The 17,821-nt window shown below is 38.2% G+C and overlaps 1 long non-coding RNA gene and 1 pseudogene across 1 annotated transcript in view; one reads left to right on the forward strand and one right to left on the reverse strand.

The window, feature by feature from the left end:
• The window catches only part of LOC134798132 (uncharacterized), a 417,294-nt gene that overhangs the window by 248,660 nt on the left and 150,813 nt on the right, over positions 1 to 17,821 (reverse strand). The gene's annotated exons all lie outside the window — the stretch shown is intronic.
• Positions 14,825 to 17,485, forward strand: LOC134797984 (uncharacterized; annotated as a pseudogene).

The raw sequence follows: 17,821 nt of genomic DNA on the forward strand, positions 1-17,821 counted from the left end.
CATCCTATTTTTACTTTTCGATTTGCATCTGTCGATAAATGGTTGCCATCTAGGCTGTAGTCCTTTAATCAAATATACAAAAAAAGATCTTCACACTTTATAAAATAACTATTAAACTTCACAAACACACTTTGTTAGACAAGTATCAAATATTAAACTAATGAACGGTTTAAACTCACGTGTTTCTAATCACTCGCGCGACATGTTTTGGAGAGCCTAGGTCTCCTTTCTCAAGCACTAACAGTGCGAGTAGCATTCACGACAGCCGTGCTTTGCGTAGGTACTACTGCGCGCCGCAAAAACGTGAGTTGAAACCGTAAAATTAGTGTAATGTTAATATGTATCACGACAGTTTAAATTCGAAGTATCAAATATGCGAACTAAACACATTTTTTTCGACTTTTCAGTTTCATATTTTAATCCCACTCGACATCCTGCCACTGGCACTATTGCTGCAATTGGCATACAGCCAAACCTAAGTCAGCAAAAAAAACACTTCACTCCAGAACTGGCCGTGACATGTCGTCACTTTTGTTTTGCTCACATTCAATTCAGTTCAATATTTCATGCAAGCGACACAAAGGCTTTTTAAAGACACCATTTGGATTCAGACTACATCAGCAATGCTGCAGTAATGCAGGGCGACATTGCTGCCGTAAATGTCAAAAACCAAGGTGGCACAAATTGCGACAAAATTGCAACAATTGCGACAAATTGCGAGTGTATGCTTATGAAGATGAACGGTGCGATTCGGGAAATGAATTAGAGATTCACTAGATATGAAATAGTAAAGATATGTGACATTCCACGGCAAAAGGTACCATTCCATTATACTAGACAAATACTAGTACTTATATGATAAAAAATGACATGTAACAATTGTTATCAATAAATTTTTCATTTCATTTCATTTGCCCTGGCTGAATATTGGAGCGGCGTTAATAATAGCGTAAGCGCCAGCCGCCATAAGGTACCTTTTACCGTGGAACGTCACATATCTTTACTATTTCATATCTAGTGAATCTCTAATTCATTTCCCGAATCGCGCCGACAGTAATGCAGCGTTACATTGCTGCCGTAAATGTCAAAAACCCGGGCGGTAATTGCGACAAAATTGCAACAATTGCGACAAATTGCGAGTGTCGCGCCGCATAGCAACAGTTATGCTTATGAAGGTGAAGTAATTTGAAAGTACCTATGTAATTATGTATGTTTACTCGTATGAAGGCGTATTCTTCGGTTATGACTTTGATCTAGATTTGTTATTACGATCAGTCACTGGCAAAAATAACATTTCGGGGTGAAGAAATGTCATTACAGATTGTTATAATAAAATCAATTAACATTAATTAAGACCTAGAGATATAAATATTATATTTATAAAGGGAAAAGAAAAACTAAAGTACCAAATATAGTCACGCGCATAATTCATGCAACCAAGACGCAAGTCCTAGCGGTGTTATCATCTCTATAAACATCTCCGCTAAAGTTAATGCGTGACATTTAACAAATGGTGTGCCTTAGTAAAATTTTAATAGCCCCCTAACAAGCGTCAATGTATCCACGCGCAATAAAATATGTCGAATGCGCCATATATGTCGAGTCAATACGGTTGCACTTCTAATGAGGTATTTGTATGGTAATTTACTAATTATGATGTGTCGATTGACTAAATGGTTAAACTAGATCGACTTTGTTCGTACAGACGTCATTTAATATTTGTTTTAAAAGGGGTGAAACTTGTTGTTTAACCCCTCCTGCTAATATTGATAAAGCTAGACCAAGAAAAGTCTGCAGCGATTTTGATAGCCCACGCATTATTTGAAACGTCAATCTTCTATGAAATTATGACGTATGAATAACACTTGCACTGCATGGGCTATCTAAATCGCTGCAGACTTTTCTTGATCTAACTCAGAGCAAGTGAAATTAAAAAAAAAGTTTGGGATAGTGCTATTTCTACTTAGAATTATGAGCTTTTTGCTCTTTATAGGAGAAAAAAGTGTCCCGTCGTTTCCATAAATCGCTCACTTTCTTTTCGCTGCCGCCATACAAAGTCAATGAACAATTGTAACGAAATGGTTATAAAAATAATGATATTTTTAGGATCGAAAGAGTGCGTTTCGATTCTGAGTATAAATAAGGTAAAAAAATATAAAAAAGTATAGTCTGCAGTCACCTGCAACAATATGCTACACAACGAAGGCCGCAAAAATATCTGACACGATCTTATTTGTAGATCCATAAGAGCGTGTCACATATTTTTGCGGCCTTCGAAGAGTAACATATTATTGCAGGTGACTGTACAACTTTCAATAAGTAGGTAAAATGACCCAGTTGTCAAAATCTTATCGATGAATATTAAAGTTACGAGTATATTCTCCTTATACAAATACATATATTTATTATAACGCCAAAGTTACAGGTCAGATTTGGGTAAAGGTTTAACACAATAGCATAGGTACAGTCAACGGTAAAAATATGGGTGTATAAATCATCTCAAAAATATGTCCCATAACTCTTATGTCGGTGAATTAAGAACTATGGGACATATTTTTGAGTAAGTTGTCTACATCCATATTTTTACAGTTGACTGTACTAAACAAAACCATCGAATCGTAATTTCTCTAGGGTTATATTTAGACACGTATTATATAACTCATTATTGCAACTTTGACTGAGCGCGACGCACGTAAAATATGTTTTGACATCAATTTCGTTTCTAAATTCGCCATCTAGTGCGATTATCCTGAAATATAGATAACTTCAGTTAGACTGCGCATAGTGAGTTATTTTCGAAATTTAGTAATCACAACATAGGGTAGGGGTACACTTTCACTTACTTATACATATTAGGTAATTAATGTTGGACTAAATCCATGTTGGACGAAATGCTGTTGGACAAAATACGTGTTGACGTAATACGCGTTGGACGAAATGCTGTTGGACGAAATGCGAATTGAAATGTCATTTTGATGAACTGCGTATTGGACGTACAGCTAACAAATCCTTAAATTATACCATGATTATACCTCTCGCGTCGATTGATGATCCCTATGACAGTTTATTTTTATATGAAGTAGGTGTCACGCTAAGTGTTTTTGGAGTTTTTTTGGAAGTTTAGCACATTTTTATAATCACGAGCTCTTTCTGGAGAAAAAAAGTGTCCCAAAACCTATTCCTTCCAGTTTGTTACCTCCATAAAAAGTCTATTAAAAATAGTAGCGAAATGGAAATAATAATCTTGGCATACTTCTCGATCTGCAACGAAAGTCTGGGTCTATGGTAGGTACTAAATTATTTTTGATTGTGACGACGTGCCCCTCAATATATGAACTTATCTATGAAAAGGGACTTTCTTGTTGATGGCGCTTCCGCCATTATTAACAATGCTCCGATATAAATACAACGCCACGCCGCGCGGCGCAGTGCAGCGTAGGCGTCATCGACAATATTAGGGTCCCTTTTCATAGATACGTAATGCAACAAATGTACCATCTAGCGAGGTGATCCATGCCACATTATGCCACGTTCAAAGACGCAACATCTCCACAGCTAACTTCAGATGATTGCATCAGCCGTATATAATAACTCGCACAATGCACAACTGCATCTCATTTGTACGTGCATATTTATATATGCAGAAGAACAAGTTGAATTATAACTTAATATTAGAACTTCTTAATTTCTCTCGGGATTACGTTAATCGTAATATATTTATACAAAGTTGTTTGTATAAAATATACATTTGTGTCGCTTAACTTCAAACTCGGGTAAATCCCCCATACAACCATTTCCAGTCGCCGTTACGACGCGGTGTTGACACATCTTGTGTCGACACCGTCTGTTTCGGTCACAATTCCAGTCGCAGAGTCGTCGCCGTGTCGACACAGTTACCAGAAATGGGGAAGGGTCGACACATGACACAAAGTGACATAAAGTGTGGTCGCCGTGTGCACACATTGTTTCGGGTTTGCGACTACTTTATGCCAAAATCATTCGTTCATTCTTTCATTTTGTTCCTGTCAAATGGAAACTGTCAGATGGAAAAATACTTAAATAAAAATAAGTGACATTAATACGCCATCTCTAAAACGGATTACAAGACGTAATTATATATTGTTTGCATTTATATTACAATATGACTTAAATTATTATGGGGAATTAAACTGCTCGAGTGATTTGATAAACTAAGTGTAATATAATCAACGCGCCACCACATTGTTTTAGTTTAGCCGGAAATGAAATTGTTTACTTCTCAGTGCCTGTGTTCATAACTATATTATTTGAAGAATTTTTAGTACTTCGATGCGTATACTATACTTAAATAACAGAAATAACGCTTTACATACTACGAAACTTGTTAATTATGATGTATAAATATGGTTTAAGGCTGAGAAATATTGCAGTCACAAAGTAGTTGCAATGTTTCGACTTTGTGTCGACTCTGTGTTGACACATGACACGCGCTGTCAAAAGTAATAACAAAGTTACTGGTATGTTACTGGATTTGCAAAATGGCTCCTTGTGTTGATTTGTTTTCAGATATTCTCAAAGTGTAAAAATGCCGTGGTCAGAGATGGGCATTAATCGATTAACTGTTTATTCGACTAATTAATGGAATAAAAAAGTTAATTCTCAAATTTTAATCGCGATTAGTTTAGTCGACCTAACATAGATTGAAATTGAATTAATCTGAATATTAATCGAATAAATTATCGATTAAATCTCGATTGAAAGTTGACAGGGGGCCATTTTTGTACGTAAAAATAATAGAAATGTCTTGCATGCAGATGGTAGCAAAACACTTTGTCATAAAAGTCGAGATGGGTGTCGATATATAGGTTTTAGGGAGTGCCGATTTCGAAAATAATGACCATTTTGGAATCCGAAATGGCGGCCATGCACTGTGTCATAAAAGTCGTCATGGATGTCGTTTTATACGTTTTAGGGGGCCTCAATTTTGAAAATGATGACCATTTTGGAATCCAAAATGGCGGCCATGCACTATGCCATAAAAGTCGTCATGGGTGTCGTTTTATAGGTTTTAGGGGGCGCAGATCTCGAAAATGATCACCATTTTGGATTCCAAGATGGCGGCCATGCACTATGTCATAAAAGTCGTCATGGATGTCGTTTTATAGGTTTTAGGGGACCCCGATTTAGAAAATGATGACCATTTTGAAATCCAAAATGGCGGCCATGCACTATGTCATAAAAGTCGTCATGGGTGTCGTTTTATAGGTTTTGGGGGGCGCAGATTTCGAAAATAATTACCATTTTGGATTCCAAGATGGCGGCCATGCACTATGTCATAAAAGTCGTCATGTATGTCGTTTTATAGGTTTTAGGGGGCCCCGCTTTCGAAAATGATGACCATTTTGGAATCCAAAATGGCGGCCATGCACTATGTCATAAAAGTCGTCATGGGTGTCGTTTTATAGGTTTTGGGGGGCGCAGATTTCGAAAATGATAACATTTTCAATTTAAAAATGGCGGCAATGCACTATGTCATAAAAGTCGTCATGGATATCGTTTTATAGGTTTTAGGGGGCGCAGATTTCGAAAATGATGACTATTTTGGATTCCAAGATGGCGGCCATGCACTATGTCATAAAAGTCGTCATGGATGTCGTTTTATAGGTTTTAGGGGGCGCAAATTTCGAAAATGATGACTATTTTGGTTTTTTTTTTTTTTTTTTTTTTATAAATCGACATCCGTGACGACGCAAGTTATCTTTATTTTCAGATCTAACAAATTGCTACAGAATACAAAGGACAAAAAAGAAGCGAGGAGGTAATGAAACAAGCAAAAATACAGATGATTCCTCGACGCAATCGGGTGATTCTTAAATTGTGTCCAGATTTTTTTTTGTCATAAAAGTTTATATTTTTCACATATTACTCTCACAAGTTCCGTGACATTTCGACCTTGTAATTTTTTAAGTAAATGTTTTTGTTTATCTATGAGGATCTCACTAGAATAGTATAATCAAGGTATGTTTATATTTGATGAATGAAATAGTAACGCAAAAAAAAAATATATTTGTGTCTTATATTCCTGCCGAAGACTTTTATTTTACCTTTTCCTTCTACACAAGTTTGGCCAAGTAATAAGAATTTAGGGCTCTCAATTTTATTTTGACTTCTACAACAGTAAAGCTACGAGGCCATGTTTGGTATCGTTTTCGTATAAATTCGCAGTACCAAATTTAGTTAAGGTATCACATTGACACCATTCCGAAGTAAAAACATATAAACTTATTAAAATACTTTCTTTTAAACTCCTCTTCACGCTTAAACTGCTGAACAGTTTTAATTTAAATTTGGTACACATATATTTTGAGTCCCGAGACAGGATATAATAAGTTATCTCAAAAATCATCCTTTAAAGGTGTGAAATGAGGTGTAGGGGGGAATTCAGAATTGACTTCTTGAAGTTAATACTGTTTAAGTTTAGGTTTGAAGTCATGTTTTTTCATCATTTTTAACTAAATCAAAGATGTAGACCATCCCAAATTTCATATAAATCGGTTCAGCGGTTATTGATTTCCCGTACAAATTTCCACGCCACTTTTCACACCTTCAAAAGATGATTTTGGTTATAAGATCTATCCTATGTCCTGTTCCGGGACGCAAACTATTTCTATACCAAATTTCAACGAAATCGGTTTAGCGGTTAAGCGTCAAGAAGAGTTTCAAAAAAACCGGCCAAGTGCGAGTCGGACTCGCGTATTAAGGGTTCCGTACATTAAGTCCGACTCGCGCTTGACTGCACATTTCTAATAGGTTTTCCTGTCATCTATAGGTAAAGAACTATTTTGTGTATTCAGACGGACATACATACAGACGCACGAGTGATCCTATAAGGGTTCCGTTTTTTCCTTTTGAGGTACGGAACCCTAAAAAGATTTATTTTTATTTTGTGGAATGGTGTCAATGTGATATCTTAAATGGATTCAGCACCCCAGATTTATACGAAAACGATACCAAACACGGCCTAGCACCTTCACTGATATAGATATATCAAGATAAAATTGAGAGCCCTAAATAAACTTTCAAGAGCGGATATCTCAAAAACTATTCAACATATCGAAAAAATTGACTGAATAAACTTGTAACAAATTAAATTAACTTTCATTTTGTATAAGTGGCCATGTCGCTGAGATGCATAGTTTCCGAGATATAATCGAAAAACGGGAAAATGGGACCTTCAAAGCCCCCTCTCTCTCCCCCGCTCAAGGGCTACGGCCGGGGACTTTTGATATGTTCACCTCCTAACTTGTCAAACCGAGTTACGGAGTCAAAAATTGTGTTCCGAGCATTTCCCTCTACAACTTTTGGAGCATTCGTTGCCTGACCTAAGTAGCTTATTGAATTTCTTTAAAAACTTTTCTGTAAAAGGTTGACGGGTGTTGGGTGTTTATATGGTTTCGGTCGATTATTATCATTTGCATTGCCCATGATGACTTACTAGAATTACGAGCACACGAGACACTAATAGTAGTTTGACAAACCTTGGTTTTCAAGAGGTATTTTATATTGACATTTGCTGTCACAAATTTGCTGTCAGATTTAGTCGCAAACCGCACGCAAAGTGCACACAAATGTGTCGACACCTTTTTACGGAAAAGTGTAGACACGGCGACGACACTTTGTTTCGAAACAATTCTAGACACATTGTGTGGACTCTGTTACGACACATCTGACATTTAGTTACCACTTTGTGATTCTGCGACTGGAATGGTTATATGGGCCATTCGACCCTCTCAGCAAAATATCTACCTTTTCTTAATACGAAAATCGCATAATCTGACAGATGGATTTATTTATACCCGAGTTTGAATTTATGCGACTCATTTCTAGTTTCAACTTTCTTATCTGATTACGCAGCATGCACTTTTTAATGTAATTTAGATAATGTCATGAAAATTCACACATCGGTATCTACCGAAAAATCACCCAGCTATAATTCCAAAGCTCATGTCAAGAGTAACGTTTCTGGATGAAGAAATGTCACTTTTGACACTGACAGATCTTATCAATACCTAGCAAATCCAGGGGCCCATTTCTCGAACAATATTAGTCTAATACATATTATTAGTGTGTTGTCATGGCAATACGATTTGGCAGTTCGTGGACTAATAATATTAGTCTAATATCGTTCGAATAATGGGCCCCAGGGGCCCATTTCTCGAACGATATTATAGTCTAATATTATTAGTGTGTTGTCATGGCAACCCAAACGATTTGACAGTTCGTGGACTAATAATAATAGTCTAATACCGTTCGAGAAATGGGCCCCAGATCAAATTCATAGGCTGCATTTTATTAGTTATTACAATCAATTATCAAATATTTTAGTTATTAGCCTTAAAAGACCTCGCCGCCGTCAGAATATCCCACTTCAAGCCAGTTTGAACTGTTGAAGTAGCACAGAATAGGGCAGAGTAGCGCTCTCTTGTGTCGGAGGCCAATATCCTTTTTGTGTCACTGAGCCAGTGAAGTAAGTAAGTATACCTAAGTACTTACATATTCTTCTTTTCCCTGCCCTTATCCCACGTTATATGGGGTCGGCACCATATGTTTTTCTCTTCCATTCTCCTGTCTTTCGTCACCTCAGCACTCACTACATATTAAGGGGCCCACTGATTAACAGTCCGCCGGACGGTATCGGCCTGTCAGTTAGAACAAAATTTTGACAGTTCCGAACAACTGAGCGTCCGGCGTACTGTTAATCAGTGGGCCCCTTTACAATCAAAATAAACCTCCCGGCTGTAACTTTCTGTCGGATAGGACTATTTGAAATTAGTTAGTGCCCGGAGTCGTACTAATAGATTTGTTAGAACTTTGTCTATTATGACAACTCTTTTCGGTAATCATTGTCATTAAGCCGACATCGGAATCGATACTAATGGATAATGGGTCATTACGTGCTCTCAAAACTTGGTCCAACCCAAACTATGATAAATTGTCTCCCGAAAGGAAACAGTCACATGTCAGTCTTTATAAGGTGCATTGGGGTTATTCCGTTTATGTTTACCTATATATTTTTTATTGTGCACCACATAATGAAAAAAAGAGAATACAGAATAAGAACACCAACTAGGCAATAAGTAATAACAGGCCTTCCTTCCTTGGTATAGTCGCCATGAGATATATGGGAGCGGCCAAGGTGTTCACAATATCGGAACACGCACTACAACGCCTTGACAATAAAGGCATGTTCAGATATTTGTGAGTGACTTGACCGCTCCGATATATCTTATGGCGACTGTACTACTCTTTTTGGTACAGTCACCTGCAATAATATGTTACTCTTCGAGGGCCGCAAAAATATGTGACACGCTCTTATGGCTCTACTAATAAGATAGTGTCAGATATTTATGCGGCCTTCGTTGTGTAACATATTATTGCAGGTGCCTGTACTTCCTTACTTGGTTCCTTGGTACGTTGCCTAATACCTAACACTATCCTCCCTAATTTAGCACCAAATTCCAAACCAATGACGAAAATCCCGAATTATAATTAGTACAAACAATACATCCAAAACTATATATTACATTTACCTAATACTATTTGAAGTCAAACATTTGTTCCATTACCAATTTAATAATACACCTATTAACATCCTTAAAGTTAAATCCATTCGGTTTAAAATAGCTTAAGATAGAGTTTATACAAGTTGGTGCTAGTGATGTATAGCAATGACGAAGCATTGGTTTTAGTGTAGAAAAACTAAGAAATAATTAATAGTGTAGAATGACATAATGAGAGTTTGAAATGGTTTATGGCTCTGTCAAAGCGCGTGACAGACGCCCGCTGCGCGCGCATGTTTTTTGTCAATTCACCCATTTGTAAGGTATTTGAGTTAATGATGCAATTCTTCGGATGTCATATTATATTGTTAATAGTATTCTTAAATAGAAAACAATAATGAATTGTTAATGTTATGAGTTTTGTGGATTTCGTTAAATTAATGTAAAAATCTTGCCCAGTAGGGGAGAAATTCGACATTGTTTTTAGATAGTTTGTGACATCGCCACTTATTACAAACTACCAATTACATAATACATATGTCACTGTAAAAGCCCGAAGTACGGCAAAACCTAGGATTTACCGGTAAAACCTAGGTTTTACCGATGCCGATCGGTAAAAGCCCGAAATGTTAAATCTTACTAGTTTACTTCGGGCTTTTACCAACACCGATATGGTAAATCCTAGGTCTTACCACGGCGGCCGGTAAAGTTTGAATCAATCAATCAAATAACGCAATGTACCTAATGAAACTCGCATGCGATTTTAGTTACATTGTGGACCATTGAGGTTAGGTACCGACTTACCGACCGATCAAATAACGCAATGTACCTAATGAAACTCGCATGCGATTTTAGTTACATTGTGGACCATTGAGGTTAGGTACCGACTTACCGACCGATCAAATAACGCAATGTACCTAATGAAACTCGCATGCGATTTTAGTTACATTGCGGACCATTGAGGTTAGGTACCGACTTACCGACCGATCAAATAACGCAATGTACCTAATGAAACTCGCATGCGATTTTAGTTACATTGTGGACCATTGAGGTTAGGTACCGACTTACCGACCGATCAAATAACGCAATGTACCTAATGAAACTCGCATGCGATTTTAGTTACATTGCGGACCATTGAGGTTAGGTACCGACTTACCGACCGATCAAATAACGCAATGTACCTCATGAAACTCGCATGCTATTTTAGTTACATTGTGGACCATTGAGGTTAGGTACCGACTTACCGACCGATCAAATAACGCAATGTACCTAATGAAACTCGCATGCGATTTTAGTTACATTGCGGACCATTGAGGTTAGGTACCGACTTACCGACCGATCAAATAACGCAATGTACCTAATGAAACTCGCATGCGATTTTAGTTACACTGCGGGCCATTGAGGTTAGGTACCGACCGATCAAATAACGCAATGTACCTAATGAAACTCGCATGCGATTTTAGTTACATTGCGGACCATTGAGGTTAGGTACCGACTTACCGACCGATCAAATAACGCAATGTACCTAATGAAACTCGCATGCGAGTTCTCGCACCGTCTAAATGCTGTAAATTGTCTGGCAGTATCTTTTCAGAAGATACCGTTACCTGAGTTTACGGTACATATATATATTTAGTACTATATAAAAATGGCTTACACAGCCACGAAAAACGTTGTCTCCCTACCTGAGACTGCTTGTATAGTCTGTAATAGACTCGAAGGCCAATGATGATCATATAAAAATACTATATACATATGTAAATATAGGTTGCCGTACTAGACGTGTAGTACGGCAAACTTGACGCATTATCCACGTAGGAACAGTTAAAGTAATTACAATACAGGTGGGATGCAGCGGTAAAGAGCATACGCGCCCAAACTTGCGCTGAGGATCGCTTTAAGTTTTCGGGGTACCACATGTTACAAGATGTAGCGGCTTATTACAAATTATTTGATTATAGTCCAAAGTTTTTTAAAAGTAGAGTAACAAAACTCGCAGGGTTGGCGAATACACACAAATAGAGACACACGGCAAGACACAGGGTGTTCGTAGTCTTATACCTAGAACCTTATTACAAGTTTGAAGTAAAGTGCGAAATGGGTTAATCGTACACACAGAAAAAAAATGTATCTACTCGCGAGCAAAGAAACGGAATCATTTCACCTGTAATTTTTCGAAGCGTTTTCTGCCATTTCTTGGAAAACACGTTTTTTTTTCATTTTCGGGTCCTGGAATGAGCAAGGTTTTGGTGTTTTCCGGCAAGGTACATAATGAGCTTTCATTTGACAACATTTTCTTCAGGATCGCATGAAAATTGGAAAAGTTGTAGAGCTGATAAGCCAAACGTGCAAGGTGATTCCGTTTCTTTGCTCGCGAGTGTAGTGTCCCCAAAAGTAACAAATACCAGAGCCTACTTTTTTATTGTTTCGTGGGTATATCGCATAAAACCGGTCCTATCCTAGTCTTGCCCACCATACCTAGTTTAGGCCATTGAAATTTAAACGAAATTATTTAGAACATAGAGCTGATTTTCCTTTGGTTTGGTTCACGTTTTAAGTAAAACAAAAAAAGAATTTTCAGTGTAACCTCAACCTATCCGGCGTTTTTATTCATAACTTACTAAAAAAATATGTCCTTTAAAAATCACCGTGGGCAAAACGAGGCCAATGTGTTTTCGAGTGTACCAAGACTATGCATATTTTTCATCAACTAACGGAACAGAAAATATAAATGAACCTAAATGCGTGTATGACCCAAATATTGAATCCAAGCTTTATCCAAAGTAGGTAACACACACGCCTCAGCCCGCCGCTAAAACCGCGTACGTCTGAGCTAACATTATTAATGAGCCTAATATGAAAATTGTTGAGCCAATAACGTACGCCAGGCACGTACCCGCTCCGTAATTTCAGACATGTCGACTGTATGGAGTATTGTGATTTTGAAAGGGACTTTAATGTTATAAAACTTTCGAAGACGTAGCAATGATAATTTTATTGTGTAATGAAAGGCTAATTAAAAAAACAAATTTAACTGATTTGCAAGACCGAAGTGATCCCATAAGTGTACCGCGAACAAAGTTGTGTGCGGTACACGAATAAAAAGTTATGTGATCATATACTAGTGGCTCTGTGAGCTGTAGACCTCGCGAGCAGAGCTTTAAATAACATGGTGCTAAGAGCTTTAAATACAGCGTGTTTTTTTTGATTTCCGTTAATTTCAAGGGTGCATTCCTGAGCTTAAATCAAGTAACTTTCTCAAAGACACCGATGTTCTAATTAAGTCCATTTCGGAGATAATCCATAATTTATTTTTTTACTATAAGGCCTCTACAAGCGTGTACACTTGCCTTAGGGCCGGCTTACATATTGATTAGTGTTTAGAATGAGTTCATACATTTGCTACTAAACTTAAGTACAATCTCGGTCGATTGATGTACGAAATGACATTGATATGTCACAGATTTCAATTGTTTGGTTGAGTTAAATGTAATGCCCGTGTTACAACAACGCTATATGCTACATTTAATTACTTTTTAAACAAAAAAAAAAAAAAACAAAAAAGAAAACGAAAAAAAATTTTTTTTTTGAAAATTAACTATGCCATTTAGTTCTTATAAACGTACTTAACTATACCCCGAAGTTAACGGAATTCAATAAAAACACGGTGTATAGTAAATTAAAGAAAAACAATACGAAATTTATGTGTAAAAAAATACAAAAAGTTATAATATCCCAGCATACAATTACTGGGGATCGAACCCAGACCCTCTGTGCAAACAGAAAAAGCGAACGTTTACAAACTGAGCCAAATAGTTCTTAGATGGATTGACGAAATTTAGCTACTCCTTCTCAAATTAAAATTAGTTAAAATTAAATATCTAAATACCGCCTAAACCAGCGATAATTTTTTTCTGCATTTTTTGCTATTAACTCTGTAAACATGTTTCAAAAAGAAAAAAGTCTTATGATATCGATACGACTATTTGTTTAGGCGCCAGGTATCACGACTCCGCCATTTTTAAAAATTTCCAAAAACCGGATTGACAAAAAAATTTTATTAAGTCATAAAATTCGGTCACAAAATTTCACGAGAATCGGTTAAGAATTGCGACCTGTAGAGGAGAACATCCGGACATACGAAAGCAAAATGCCCGAGTCAAAACGTAGACCTTCGCTTCGCTTCGGTCAATTATATTTTTTTTTAGTTATGATTGACGTTTTCTAAAAAAATACGTATTTTTGTAACTCAATGGTATTATTTTGTTTACATATTTTTGTAACTCAACCATTGGGTTACAAAAATATGTAAATAAAATATTTTTTAGGTAATACGGGCGAAGTTGCGCTTATTATGTACCTACGGAATAGGGTTTTCTACCCACCAAGTACCGAATCTGACGTAAAAAAAATCGTCAGCAAAATAAAACAGCCCATAATATTCCGCTGGTGGAGTCAGCCTTACACTTACACTTACTTACACGCCTACCATTTCACAATTCACCAATTCACAGTAAATAGCGCAAGTAAATACTTTTTCAGAGCGACAAAAGCCACAACGTTTTTCAGCCGTGCGTGACAATGCGCTGACGCGCTGTAACGGATGAAAAAATTGCGTGCCTTCGATATGATAACATGAAAAACGTTGCCATGAAAAAAACTTAAATTGTCAACTGGAGCGATATCGTGGCGATGAAACGGGGGTGATTGGGAAAACGATTTAAGACCGAGAATAGACGCAGTAAAACTATAGAAATTTGATGTTGATCCCAAATGACATTTGAGTCGCTTAACTTCAAACTCGGATAAATCCAACTGTCAGATTTTACGATTTTGGTACATACCTATGTATTAAGAAAAGGTAATAGGGTAGATAATTCCTAAGGGTCGAATGGATTTACTTATCCAAGTTTGAAGTTAAGCGACACATTTATACTATTTTAGTTTAAAAATTGAAGCCAAAGAGCTGAACTTTGAACAGAACAACGTGAGGGAGTGTCATTACAAACGTCATATTTTAATTAATAGAAATTTGAGAGCGTTTTCACATTGTCCGATCCGACATTGGATGTAGGATCCGACATCCGCGTAGTCTGGCAGCGGGGGCGCGCCCGGGCGCTGTCTTTAGCGGTCACGCACACTACAACCGCAATGGCGGTATAACCACACACCTCGTTAGGAAACTAGCTGGAAGAGGCAACAGCGGCCTTGGAGTATAAATAACTCCTAAAAAGCCTGATGCAGAAGGCAAGAGGAAACCACTGCATTATATTCCCAAGAAAGTCATGAAAAGTCGTAAATCCAGAAAGAAGTTGCCAAGCGACCCGTTTGGCGATCGGCGCTGTACTGCTTCCGGGGCGGACAGTGTGAAATTGGTTACCGGCCATGTGGTGGTGGGTAACCAGGCTGCACATGGAAACCATGCTACTGGAACAAGATCAGTAAAAATCACCAACCAAATCAAAATTGGGAACTGGAATGTGCGTGGCTTTATTACAAATCCCGGGAAACTTCTTACCACAGAAAGGGAGATGATTCGGTGTTCGATTGATCTGTATGGCTTATGCATTGGCAAGGAAGCGGCCATTTTATGTCAGAACATCATTGTATCTACCACTCCGGCCATCAGGACAAAAGCATAAATGGAGTAGCGATTATGGTCCCGAAAAATATCAATATTAGTGTTCTTGGATATGAACCGGTAAATGATCGCATTATCTCGATGAGGATTAAAGCAAATCCAGTAAATATCAATATTATTAAAGTCTATGTGCCCACTTGTGCTACCACTGACGCGGACGTCGAATCTTTTTATACCGCCTTAGAAAACACCATGCGCACGGTGTCCAATAGAGAGATATTGATAATTTCCGGTCCGATAAAGGCCCTTGAGAATGGGAGAAGCAACTGGTTTGGACAAAACCCACAAAACAACTCTGTGGAAGATGATTGGTGTAGAACGGAAGATGGTGCTTTTAGAGGCGGTCAAGGCATCTACTCCTTCTGGTCCAACAAATGTCAAACGACAGCACTGGATGTCAGATAAAACTCTCGCATTAGTGGAGGAGCGCCGTCAACTTAAAGCTTTAGGAGGTAGTCAACAAGCCCAAAACCTACTGACTGCGCAAATACAAGCCGCTTGCAGGAAAGATAAGAACGTATTTTTGCAAAACATATGCATAGAAGTTGAATCGCATGCCGAAAAATACGAAACAAGAGACCTTTATATGAAAATACGTCTGATCACTAAGAAGGGCAAATCCAAAGCTTGGGCTATTGAAAATCTTGAAGGCAATGTGGTAACTAACCTAGAAGAGGTACTGGAAACATGGAAAGTCTATTGCCAATCTCTTTTTCTGGATCCAAATGCGCACAACTTCTCGACTCCTGAACCTGGTGAACTGGACCTAGAGCCGGATATCCTGAAAGAGGAAGTAGCAGCCGCTATAAAACACCTTAAATCTGGAAAAGCGCTGGGAAATGATAACATTCCTATTGAGATTGTCAAATGCAGCGGAGAATATGGTATAGAACTTTTCTATAAAGTCTGCAACAACATATGGAAAGCGGGCACTTGGCCTCAAGAATGGACCCATTCGATCTTTGTTCCTCTTCACAAAAAGGGCTCTACAAAAAAGTGCGGTAACTATCGCTTGATCGCTTTAATCAATCATTCCAGTAAAATTTTACTGCACATCTTAAATGAGAGACTGAGGGCATATATAAGCAAAGAAATCGCACCAGAACAAGCTGGATTTGTGAGAGGTAAAGGAACTAGAGAGCAGATTCTCATACTGCGCCAAATAGTGGAGAAAGCTAAAGAGTTCAACAGACCAACATACATCTGCTTTGTTGACTTTCAGAAGGCGTTTGACTCTGTTAAATGGCCGCAGCTGTGGAAAATTCTCTTACGAATGGGCGCTCCAAAACATCTCGTTCACATATTAAGAGCGCTCTATGAAAACAACTCCGCGTCAGTAAAAGTGGACAATACTATGTCAAAACCACTTCACCCTTCGGCTGGGGTTCGTCAAGGGTGTATACTATCACCCTTGTTATTTAACATATATACTGAGCACATAATGAGGATAGCTCTTGAAGGCTGGACAGATGGTATACCAATAGGCGGGAAAAATATATCCAATCTGCGCTACGCTGACGATACCACACTCCTAGCAACAAGCGAACACCTTATAGCAGCACTATTGCGTCGCGTTGAAACAGTCAGTCTCGAATTCGGTTTGAGGATCAACCGACTGAAAACCAAGATGATGGTTGTGAACCGTAACATCGTAAAGAAACCAAAAGCGATTGGAAACTATGAAGTTGTATCATCATACATATACTTGGGGTCATTGATCTCAGACAGCGGAGGCTCCGTAGATGAAATCAAGCGACGCATAACCATTACTAGGTCTGCAATGGAGAAACTCTGCAAGATATGGAGAGACCGTAACATCACAAAGGCAACGAAGACTCGCCTCGTAAGATCTCTCGTTTTCCCAGTGTTGCTTTACGGTGCTGAAACGTGGACAGTGAGAGAGAGTGAACGAAAACGCATTGATGCTTTGGAAATGTGGTGCTGGAGAAGGATGCTGCGGATATCATGGACTCAGCGTCGCACTAATATATCCATTCTCCAGGAGCTCAAAGTTACACAAAGACTTTCGGCAATCGTTCACTCTCGTATCCTTAGCTACTTCGGTCACGTTACGCGCAGGGAAGACGACGCCATGGAGAGGCTTGTAGTTCAAGGCAGAGTGGATGGCACAAGACCCAGATTGCGGCCTTCAATGCGATGGACCGACCAAATTAAAACTCTCACCGGGTCACCTTTAAATCTGTGCGTGCGGAATGCAATAAATAGAGAAGTATGGCGGGAAACAACAAAAAAGGCCGTAAAACGACCTCAATGACCACGACTGCTCTGACAAGAGTATCCGACTAAGAAGAAGACACTACAACAAGCATTATGCAACAAACCAATATTATTGGACCGACAGCTGGCGGGGGGCTCCGACATGCCTGAATTTATCGGAAGCGCCTTTCCGATATCGGATGTCGAAAGGCACCTATGACAATAACAGCTGCAAGAGAGTGCCATTGGCATTAAGTCCACCTTTTTTTGCATTATTTATAGTTTCTTAGTAATAATATTTATTAAATGCATAAATAAATACAGAGAAACACATATATCTAACATTTTACTCCCTTCTGACATACGGTATCGAATCGGACAATGTGGAAACGGCGATAATTAAAAACGTAAGTAATCTGAATCG

Source organism: Cydia splendana, chromosome 16 (assembly GCF_910591565.1).
Source record: "Cydia splendana chromosome 16, ilCydSple1.2, whole genome shotgun sequence".
Lineage (NCBI taxonomy): Eukaryota > Metazoa > Arthropoda > Insecta > Lepidoptera > Tortricidae > Cydia > Cydia splendana.